At 39.5% G+C, this 12,275-nt stretch overlaps 1 non-coding gene across 1 annotated transcript; it reads right to left on the reverse strand.

Moving 5' to 3' along the window:
• Positions 1–11,942: 11,942 nt before the first annotated feature.
• On the reverse strand, positions 11,943–12,049 carry LOC127134061 (small nucleolar RNA R71). The gene has a single exon (XR_007807841.1). It is a non-coding gene; the product is annotated as a small nucleolar RNA R71 (small nucleolar RNA).
• Between the last annotated feature and the right edge of the window lie 226 nt (positions 12,050–12,275).

Genomic DNA, 12,275 nt, shown 5'->3' on the forward strand with positions numbered 1-12,275 from the left:
CTGGAACAATATTCGCGACCCAAGGCGGATAATTAGTGACAGCTAGGAAACCAACATCCAACTGCTTTTGCACTTCCTCTTTAATTTTCATGGCCATCTCAGGTCGAGTTCTGCGCAACTTCTGCTTCACTGGAGGACAATCTGCTCTCAATGGCAACCTGTGCACAACAATATCGGTATCCAACCCTGGTATATCCTGATAGGACCAGGCAAAGATATCAACATACTCTTTTAACAAGGCTACCATTTTGCCTTTAACATTCACCTCCAAACCAGCCCCGACTTTCACTTCTTTTCTGACCTCCTTGGTACCCAGATTCACAACCTCGACTTGCTCCTCGTGCGGTTGAATCACCTTCTCCTCTTGCTTTAACAACCTAGCTAATTCCTCCGGCAATTCACAATCTTCTTCGCCTTCTTCTTCGGCATGATAGATCGGATTTTCGAAGTCATATGAGGGTGTAATAGGATTGTTATCAATGAGATTCGGAGAATGATCGCATCTGCATGAATGTTGATTCATGCATTGCTTTTAGAACCAGAGCTAAGCAAATTAAAAGGAAAATGAGAACAAACATTGCCATTTTTATTTATTTTTATTAAACTGCAAAAATAAATGAAAAACAGGGAACACCGCTTTTAGTGAAAAACTTCCGTTTATTACTGATGCAAATGTTGCAAAATGAAACACATGAGGTGGCCCTTACAATGAACCATTACGTTTCGGGCAAAACGTATGGCTTTCATGCAAACAGAATTGAAAAACAGAAATATTACTCTTCACGTAGAGTGACAGTGATGATCTTTTCGGCCTTCCAGTTCTGGATCTCCATCCCTGGTACACACGGTTTTATCCACGAGTCGAGCTCGCAGTCACTGTCGATCTCTTCACCCACCGCACAGATGTGATCTGGATCTAGCATTCCAACACTGGTGAACATGAACGGCTGACGTCGGCCTCTATTCTGTCTAGACGAGCCTCGGCCCGGCTAATAACCAACCCCAAACCTGTCTTCCTTTTCCGCGATGTCTATCATCCTTCCCCAACCTGGGGCTTCTCCACTCTTCACCACCTCAGCGGCCTGTTTGTACGAAGAAATGGACGGTTTCTTCTCTTCCTTGACAAAAATGGCATTCTCCACCTTGACGGTTTCAAACGCCTGACTTGGTGTTTCAAATACTTCACCGTCCATTTCCACGTATTTGAACGATGACAAGTGGCTGACAAAAATATCCTCCTCCCCCCAATCAACTTTCTCAAATCGGAGACGTCCCCCATCCATCATTCTCGGAATCGTCTCCCTCAACATTACACACCCATTCGTAGTGACAGTGCAAGCAGCACAACAATTATCACAACCAGGGAAAACTCCATTCTTCATCAGATGTCTCTTAACCACAGACATTGGAGTCCTCAACTGATCCACATCCGTCACCTCTATTCTTCTCTTATCCTCTGACATCATGTTCACCCCCATAGGACCATGCATTGGCATTGGGTTAGCATTAACATTCGGCGTCGGTGCAAAATTGATGGCTTTAGAATCCACCAAATCTTGAACGACATGCTTGAAAGCTTTACAACCCTCAATGTTATGCCCGGGTGCACCAGAATGGAACTCGCACTTGACGTTCTCATCGTAACCTGCAAGCCTTTGATCTGGTCCTACCGGAGCCAACGTCCTTGGTTGAACCAACCAAAGATCCTTCAACCTCTTAAACAGAAAGGTATACGTCACGGGTGGCCTATCAAACCGATGATCTGTCATCCTTCCTCTTACTTGGCACCCGGCTCTCTGCGTTCTCTGTTGAAGTGACTGCTGTTGCTGTTGTACAGATTGATTACTAGTAGGAATCGTTACTGTAGCAACATACGGGTGGTAATGATCCCTACCGTGTCCCCTTTGGGCATACACATCACTCGGTTCTCCCTCCTTCCTGCGCTGACCATTACCAAAGGGCTTCTTTACTCCAGACGATGGAGCATTTCCCTGTATTTTCCCCATTCTCAGCCAGCTTTCAATCCTTTCCACCTTCTCGGCGATTGCTTTCTGCCCCAAGGCGAACCTTTGCATGACGTTGATCAACTCACTCATCTTCTCTTTCAGCTCGAGAATGTCAACGTTGGGTGGATCCATCAGTTCGGGTTTGTTGCGTCTGGTAGGGTATCTATGCGGACGAGCTACGTGCAAAGGGATGATTCTGCGTGCGCAAGCAACGATTCCTCAGTAAATCAAACATGTTAGAAACTGACACCTGCAAAACAGAAGACAGGTTATTATGACTCACGCATGAATGCAATGTCTATCCGTATGAGGAACATTCTATCCTTTGATTCTGGCTTCATCGAGACGGATAATAATTTGACAATAACATTCTGACACCAGGATGTCTCTCAACCAGCATCTCAATCGAGAATGTACCCTGAGTATGGATAGACATGAGTTAGATGCGAATGAATGCAAAATGGGAATGATGCAAATGCATGAATGCAAGTCACAGTGCCATCCTCCAAGTCATCTGAACATCAACTATACTGGATTCCGATCTCTGAATTGATCACAACCATCTGAGGGACTGAGTAACCATAAATCCAACTCGGGGTTCCGAAATAAACGGAACGGAGGATATATCACCATCATCACATGTAAATCACTAACCAAATAGCACCAAGATCCTCTGGACAAGTAACCCCACATTCAACCCGGGGAATCCGAAATAAACGGAACCCGCTGATAAGTACCACAGACAGAACTCCGGCGTGTCAGAAATAAATCCACAAATCCAACTCATAAATAGGACCCAGATCACAAACCGAACCATTAGTCACCATTAGAGAGTCACCAACAGAACCTATATCTGTAAGAATCAAAGCCTCCCTTCACAGGTGAATTCTATAAGGTCATCCTAAGGCGGATAATGGTCTCGACAATTGGACAAGATACTCAACGAGTTTGCCCTTTCGGGTGTGCCGTTGCAGCTCTCATAAGATCATCTAAACCAAAGATCCGGGAAAGAACGGTCACCGAAGTCAACAGCTCAGAAGAGGTAACCCAACCATAGTGGATACTCCACGAGGAAGGGCTCTCTCAAAAGAACCTCGTCTGGCTGTGGTATGTCACGTCGCCAAAAACATGTTGACCTAACATGAAAGGCAACATAAGACCACGCTAATCCTAGGTGTATACTCGGGCCTGGGTTTTAGCCCCACTCAGAACACCCACCCCAAATCAAAGGAACCACACCTGTCCAGAATCCAGCACAGTGATAATATGATGCATGCAAACATATATGCAAATATATACAATCACGGTAATAATCATAAATGCAGTAAATAAGCAGTAAAAGCAACCAAAACTACCCTAAAGAGCGCTAGGATTGACTCGCTTAGGGAAGATGGACCAGCAAGAGGTCAACTGGACGTCCCCAGCAGAGTCGTCAGCTGTCGCAACGCGAAAAACAACCGGCGAAAAAAAAACAAAGTTTACAGAGCCGCCACCGACGCTATTCATCCTATGATGGAAAGGGAGCGCAGGACTAACCTAAGAAAGGGAAAGGAACGGTCTTACGACCAGAGATTGCAAGGTACGGGAGTCGTTTACGCAAGGGGAAGGTGTTAGCACCCCTCACGTCCGTCGTACTCGACGGGATCCACGCTCAAAAGAATAGGAAAAGGTTGCTGATAAACTGCTCAAAGAAATGCACACACTGGAATAGTAAATAGGTGAAAGAAGATGGAGGAAGTGGACTCGGCAGGATGTCGCATCCTGGGCCTACGTAGTTTGTTAGAAACAAACATCAGAGTCAACGTAGTTCAGGGAAATGGGAAACAAGCTCGCTAGGACCTTGCATCCTATGCCTACGTATCTTCTCTATCCAGAGGAAGAATCAGAGCACTCGTAGCTCGGCTAACGCACGCCGAAACAAAACACGCAAAGGAGACGCTGAGACGTCAAAAGAAACACTCAATAGGAAACAGAATGCCAATCCATGGACTTACACCCGACTCCTGACAACAAAAAGGAAACAGAATGCCAATACATGGACTTACATCCGACTCCAAACAAACAACACAAACAAGGAAACAGAATTCCAATACATGGACTTATATCCGACTCCAAACACACACACTCTAACCAGCGAACACCAAAGCAAAAGGTTATCAGATTGACAAGCTAATAGGGAGTCTGGAACTCGAGCCTAATAGCTGTCACACAATCACAAAGAGACGCTGAGACATCAAAAGAAACAAAAAGGTTTAAAAAGAAAAAAGGGTGAACAAACAAACTAATAGGGAGTCTAGAACTCGAGCCTAATAGTTGCCACAAAAAAAGAAAAGGTTTAAAAATAAAAAAGGGTGAGAAACAACAAACTAATAGGGAGTCTGGAACTCGAGCCTAATAGTTGTCACACAAACACAAAGAGACGCTGAGACGTCAAAAGAAACAAAAAGGTTGAACACACACAAAAAAACAAAAGGGTGAAAAAGAAAAAGGGTGAGGAACAACAAACTAATAGGGAGTCTGGAACTCGAACCTAATAGTTGTCACAAAAAAAAAAGATTGCCCGGAGAGATCTCGCACGATCTCCTGCCTACGTATCTCATCTGGTATGAGAATCAGGGTGACGTAGTTCCCCTTAACAGGGGTACAACTCTCTCCTAACCAGAGACCAGGGAAACAACAAACTAAGTAGGGAGACTAGTGCTCGAGCCTAATAGTTGTCATGCAATCCACAATCCCTAAGTTGAGATCTCTAAACAGAACCTAACTCACACATGAAGCAAGTCAGTTCAAACAGCAAATAAACACCAATCACAAATGATCAAACATGACACACTATATACATACAAGAGGCTCAGACAAACGGTTGGGCTTTAGTCAAGAGGGGTCATATCAACCTCGACAAACAAGCCAAAACTGTAGGGGTATGCTGAAGCTCTTAACCACTAACATTGAGAGTTAGGGTGAAGCTGATCAAATATGGTAATGAGGATTAGACCTCATGCTCTTAACCCTGGTCTGGGTGAGCTCAAATCAAAGAAAGCGTGGGGATCCAGAAAGAGGAACCCTATTCCACTTGACTGACTCTATACAAAGATCTTGGGTACATTGCTCAAGAGCATCAGCACGTAGTGCGAGCATAATAAACGACTCACTGAATAACAGGGGATTGATTGCTAATCCCTTATATCTGTCAATTGCCTCTTCTCTTAGGAGGGCTTATCAAGTAACATGCCTCACTTGGAGGTCTTTGGCACAAATGTAAACAAACACAATCAGAGCCTCATAAGGAGGACTTCAGCCAAAATGCCTGCCAAAAAGGTGACAGGACTTCAAGACTACATGGAGTAAGAGAGTGGCTACCTAAGTGGTGTATCAACCACACTCCAAAGCAAAGCTCAAGCAAGAGCTAAAAGCGACTAATGTACCTGTACAAAAGCCAAACAGTTAATATTGTATTCAGAAAACCAACAGACCATACAATGGAACTATCCAATATGTACACAATGCAAGTCATAAGTGCAAGCACTCAAGTGAGTTCATCACATCAATTGACCTACAAGACAACAAGAGTTAGTAATCAAAGGTATTGGCATCTCACAAAGTGAAACCAAACCAACCATTAGTGCCAAATGCTCAAACTTGAAACATAAAGCACAATTAGTATGTGTACAAGCCACTAGTACAAAGACTAGGTTGAAAAGCAAGTCAAATGACCAAAACAGAATTCAATATTTTGCACCAAGCGTATTTAATCAATCAAGTAAAAGTCCTCAACAGGACCAATGCCAATTCATAAAACAAATGCTTCAAACAATTCATGTCATGCAAAAGGCAAACAATATGCACAAAGTTGGACATCCAAATTAGAAAATCCAAATCAAAACAAAAACACATCCAATGGTCTTGAAATTTTTTATGTGAATTCATCATGTTATGAACAAACAAGGTGCAAAAAATCAGATCCAGAAGTGCTCAAATGATAGGTAAACAAAAATGCACAAATGCTACATCCAAAATGTGACACAAATTGTCACAACATATCTTCATGTGTCCAAAACAGTGATAGCATATGATAAAAATCCCAAACCAAAGCTCAAAAATCATATCACATGTGAGGATCAAGCACACCAAATTTCAGATCAATTGGATTAACCATGGAGATTTCACAAAGCATTTATCATGACATATCCATTTGACACCATGTTCAATCAAAAATCACAAAATAAAAATCCAGAACCAAACAATTCATGAAATTAATATCAGAAAATACTAGACATTAAAACAAGCATGTGAAAAAAAATTGGAGTGAAAATGGATCATTTTTCAATTTTTAGTGATTTTTCAAAGTTGGAGAAGATATTTGAAATAATAAAAGAAATATGGAATAATGGAGGGAAACCAAAGTTTGAATGAAATTCAGAATATTCACATGCCAGGTTCGAACTCGCGCCTCAAGGATCAAAAGAATATCAATGGAAATTCAAAAAATGCAATACGCCAGGATCGAACCCACGCTTCAAGGTTAACAAGTGCGCTCAACTAAAATTCTGAAAACTGCATGGCATGGAATCGAACGCACGCCTGGACGGTTCAGAAGCAGCATGAAACGCTGCGTTTCACACAAACCCTAGCCATCAATAACTAGACGCCGAAACAGTAGTTCCGGTCGTCTTCTCCGACCGTGTCCACGGCGGAGCTCATGATTTTTTTTCCAGAAATTGGCAAAATGCATATGGTTCGAAAGCTCTTCTCACAAGGAATCCAAATCTACAATCCAAATCTCCTAATTCTCTCTAGATTTCACGGATCGAAGCAAAGAAGTTTTGAGATCCAAACTTATATTCAACATAACTTCCTCATTTCTTCACCAAAATCAATTCTAAACATATCAGCATGATCACCTAAGCAAGATCTACATGTCTATGGCCAGAAAAAGGCAAAAAGAGAGAATCGAATTTCACCTACTTGGAACTTGCAGTGATCGAATTCGTGTCCTTAGATGCTATGGAGCTCCAGATCCACTCCTCTATGCATGCCTTGAAGTTTGATGCAATAATTAGCAATTGAAAGCACTCCAATCTAGCTCAAAATCAAGTTTCCATTTCCATGTTCAAGCTCTTGATGTGCACGAATCTGGATAGAATTCTTCAAACCAGAGGTGAATTCCTACTCAATGATGCATGATAAACAAGATTATGCAAGAATTTTGTGGAATTGTATGAAGAAATTTGAAAATTGAAGAGAGAGAGAGCTTTTGGAGGGAAATGAAAATTCTAGATCTCAAAAGTTAGTTATGAGCAAAATCTATTAGGGTTTGGCTTTTATATGAGGTTTTAATCACAATGCTAATCCAAATTAACCATTTGCTAATCATGCTTAGTGAGTTTTGAAATGAATTGCAAAAAATGAATAATGAACTTGCATGGCCAATCCACACGTGAACAGTACCATGTTATGCTTCAACTTCACTTAAAACCAACTAATAAACATCATGGAAGTGGTATTTTGTTTGTAGCATCAACCAAATTTGAATTATGAAGTTTCCCTACATTTTGCACATGTGTGAATAGGTGAGCCTATGAGCTTCTTACATCCAAGGCAAGGCTTCATTTGAAAAGTATTGGTCAAGACAAGCATTTTGCAAAAAGAGTGGACCAATTTGGAGTTTTGAATCAAAAGTTATGCCATGTTGAACTTCCATGTACACTTTGTGATCATTTGGCCATAACTTCTCAACCAATCATCAGATGATCATGGAATAGGACTTTTTGAAAAGGGGAGAGAAAGATATTCAACTTTCATGTTAACCAAAAATCCATTTGAAACTTCTTTGATGTTGATAAGTCAAGTTGAATGTGAACCAAAAACTTGCCATTTTTGGAAACTTTTAATTACATGTCACTTTCCATTTTGGGAAACATTTTCCCTGACTTCAAAATCTTCAAGATAGATGCTTAGAATGACAAATGGACCTATTTTGAACATGAGGGAGGTGTTGAATCTCATTTCCCCACCTCATAGCCCTCAGTTGACTGCACGGTTGACTTGTTTGGTCCTCAGATGACCTTGAAATGCCCTGATCAGCTTGAGCCTCTACCACTTGGGGAAATGGCTCAGAAATGAAACCCTAGCTCATATAAGCCCAATATAATGATCATATAATCCTCATCCCAAGAAAATACCTCACCTCCTTGAGAAACCCTGGTTGGAAGAAAGTCATTGATTAGGGTTGACCAGAGGTCAAAACCCTAATCTAAAGGAACCTGAGCATGAACAATGAAACCCTGGATGATAGAACCATGATGATGGTAATATACCCTTGCAAACAAGATAATGCCCAAGACCTTTGAAGGATCAGGAAACCCTAACTGCAGCCCATGCCCTCAGATGGTTGATCCTCCATTCATAGAAACCCTCAGGCTTGAATCATGCAACTTCTCCATCTTCTGAAAAGACTTTGGAGGATGACCTTCTTATTTTCAGATGATATGCAAAAATGCAATCCCTAATGTCCTAAAACATGAAATGCAATATGTCAAACTAGTCCCAAGAAGAGGAGGGAAAATTTTGAGGTGTTACACCATGCGCGTGGCCATCAGATATGTCACCTCAATTAATGAGGGAGATCTGATGGCCCCTGATTTTTCATATTTTCTAATTTTCCATTTAATTGCTTTTTTTTGTTTAATTCGTAATAAATCCATTTTTAATCCAAAAAATATGGGACTTTCACCAAAAAAATTTAAATATTGTTCTCTTCCATATTCTGAATTAAAATTATTTTTTTGATTAACTTTGGTATTTTTAATGAATTAAGTTTTTTTATGCATATTTTTAATTGTTTAAAAATACTTTTGACTCTTTAAAAATCATGATTTTTTTTGTCTAAGGTCCTTTGACCTTGTTTGACCTAGGATAAATCCCTTGGCCATTTATTTGGTGTTTTGAAGGGATTTGAGGTTTTGTCTCAATTAAAATGTATTTTAATTCATTTTTAATGTGATTTTTAATTGATTAAATGTTTAAAAATATTGTTGAGCCATTTTTATGGTCTTGTGATGTTTGACTTTCTGTTTGGGCCTTGGTCACGGTTGATTTGACTTTTGTTTGATCAAAACAATTGGATTTAGGGGATTGATGAAATGTACATTTCATATCCCAAAATGAATGGATGATGTTGATCAGATGAAATTCCTCTTATGATCAATTTGTGCTTCTATTTCCTCTTCCCTCTTCATCTTCATCCCTATTCTTCCTCATTTCCTCATTTGACCAATGAAACCTCTAATGTCTAAAAGCTAATTGATTCATCAATGACCTTGTGTTAGATGAATCAATACAAGTATGACTGAGATAGGTCCTCCCCATTTATTTTAGTGTGTGGTATGTCTTAGGAGTTTGGTTCTGTGTACCAAATCTCTAACATGCATTAACACCTATATTTTTATTGCCCGATCTCAGATAGTTGTGACTTCTACATAAGTCCAATTACGATTGTTTAACATAGAGATAAATTTGATCAAGAAGGCTTGACATTCTAGTAAGTGAGATTGTAAGTCTTTCATTCTTCATGGCATTGTGTGAAAACTTGACCTTTTTTCCTTTCATGAGAGCTGGTGGCATACTTGTTAAATTATCCAAGTTGGAGCCCTTCCCATGGAAGATGTCTTGGTTTAAGGATTCATACTTGTGAATGAATGGTTGAGTGTTCTCTAAAGAATGACTTAATCAATTGGAACTCAACACTAACATTTGACAAACTATTAACTAACTCTTATTCATTATGCTATTACTTTCAAGTCATTTACTTTATGCAATTTAAATTTCAGTCATTTATCATTCATCTGCCATTTTACATTTCAAGCAACTTGTTTATGTTTCAGTCTTTTTTCACTTTGCTCATTTGAGCCATATCTTGTGATTGTACATATTTGTTTGTGTATTGATTTTGTTTGTGGTCTTAGGATCTTAAAACATCTAATAAGGCAACTTTTGGGATTTGATCTTAACTCTTGGTGGACTGTTGGGATTTGATCTTAACTCTTGGACTTAGAATTAGGCAACTTTCCCTGTGCTAAAGAACTTGGCCAATGCTAACATCTGAGACTGAGCTATCTTTGATAGTGACTTTCATCTGATACGAGACTTTGGATCTCTTTGGTTCATCTTCTACTCTGTCTCTATGCTTAAATTTTATTTTGTTATGTTGATGTATGATGTTTTGATTTGAGTGGATCAAGGAATATTTCATCTTCTACATTGGAAGACAATGAAGAATGCTAGCTATTGGAATGCTTGCTTGGATATGGTTATCTTTATTTGATGCAATGATCTTCATGATGCTTGGATATTGCCCATTGCTTATTGCTTGATCAAAGTCCAAAGGAAAATGGGTTTCTATATGACATTCTTGTCTATTGGATTGCATCCCATTGGTCAGATCTTTTTAACTCTTAACTTTTAAATTTTTGCTTAGTGTAGTCTCTTCATCTCTTCCCACTTCTTAAATTTCAAGATCTCTCCCTCTTTTCAAAAACGTTCTTTGCTTTTGATTTCAAAATTAGACATGTTTTAATGATTAGAAACTTTGTCCTTATGCCATTGAAATTTTAAACTTCTTCTTAAATCAAACTTGTAAATAAACTTAACCATATTGACTTAAATTTCAAAAAGACAAAAAGAACTAACAACCCCATTCAAATCTTTGGCCTTTTGTGCCTTTTATTGTTAAACTTTTGTTAAAAACAATTCACCAACTTCTTTGAAATTTTTACCACGAGCTACGAGGTTTTGATCCCTTATTTTTATGTTGGTACGTAGGCACAAGACCGAAGGTTTTGTCAAACCCAAAAATATAATCAATGAATTCTCTTCTCATCCACACACTCTTTATTTTATCAAACATCTTTTATACCAAAAACATGTGCACACATAAAAAAGGGCTCCCTAGGAGTACCTCAGACACTTTGGGTGTTAACACCTTTCCTTTGTGTAACCAACCCCTTACCTGTAATCTCTGGAGTTTTATTAGTTTTAATTTGAAAACTTCTTATCCTTGGGTTTTGTTCGTACTTTTCCCTTTTCCTTTGGAAACAATAAAAGCGTGGTGACGACTCTGGTTTTATTGACGTTAAGCTTATCCATAGCTTGCTGGTCATGAATTTACCGCTACACACTGCAATAATAGATAACATTAGTCTGACCATTAGTCCCTGTGGGTTCGATAATCTTTTAAAACTACACGATAAGTTGTGCACTTGCAGTCATAATCCGACAGACACACTCGTCGCTCATCATGTTTTTGGCACCATTGTCGGGGACTATTTAGTCAATATTGTGATTCCTTTGTTACACAGTATAGACTAAGGCAACAAATTTTCTTTCTTTTTCTTTGTCAATTGTATGCCAGACACTCGCTCTCAGAGCAAGGAGTTAGAGAAACCAATTGACGATATCGAGCATTATCTTAATCTAAAACGCTGAATCAACAATTTCCATATTAAATATGATCTTCTGGATCCTAACATCCCTATTTCAAAACCAGAACCAATTATGGCTGAAAGACCACAAAACCGTCCGTTGAAGTATTATGTTGTTCCATCGCAAGTAGAACCACATAACAGCATTGCTGCCCCTGCCATCAATCAAAAGGATTTCGATTTGAAACCTTAACTATTATCAGTTATTCAACAAAACCAATTTTGAGGTAGTCCTACAGACGATCCTAACTTACATTTGTCAGTGTTTTTGCAGTACGCAGACACTGTGAAAGCAAATGGTGTTAGTTAAGAAATGATTAGACTACGTCTTTTCCCTTTTTCCTTAAGAGATAGAGCTAGAGCTTGGCTCCAGTCTCTACCTTCAAACTCAATATCCACATGGGATGAGTTGAAGAAAGTCTTCTTAGCCAGATACTTCTCACGAAGCAAAACAACTATGCTAAGAGCTCAAATTAATGCATTTAAGCAAAAAGGCAATGAATCTCTTTTCGATGCTTGGGAAAGATACAAGGACATGATGCGACTCTGTCCACACCATGGACTTTAAGAGTGGCTGATTATCCATACTTTTTATAATGGTCTGCTGTATAACACCAAGACAAATTTAAGCGTTGCCGCTGGCGGTGCTCTAATGGACAAACCTTATGACGATGCCTATGAACTCATAGAGAACATGGCTCGAAATCATTTCCAATGGGGAGGAGAACATGCTGCTGTAGAGAAACTAATTACAAAAAGTTGAATGTATGAAGTCAATGGCATAAACCGC

Source organism: Lathyrus oleraceus, chromosome 3, assembly GCF_024323335.1.
Source record: "Lathyrus oleraceus cultivar Zhongwan6 chromosome 3, CAAS_Psat_ZW6_1.0, whole genome shotgun sequence".
NCBI lineage: Eukaryota > Viridiplantae > Streptophyta > Magnoliopsida > Fabales > Fabaceae > Lathyrus > Lathyrus oleraceus.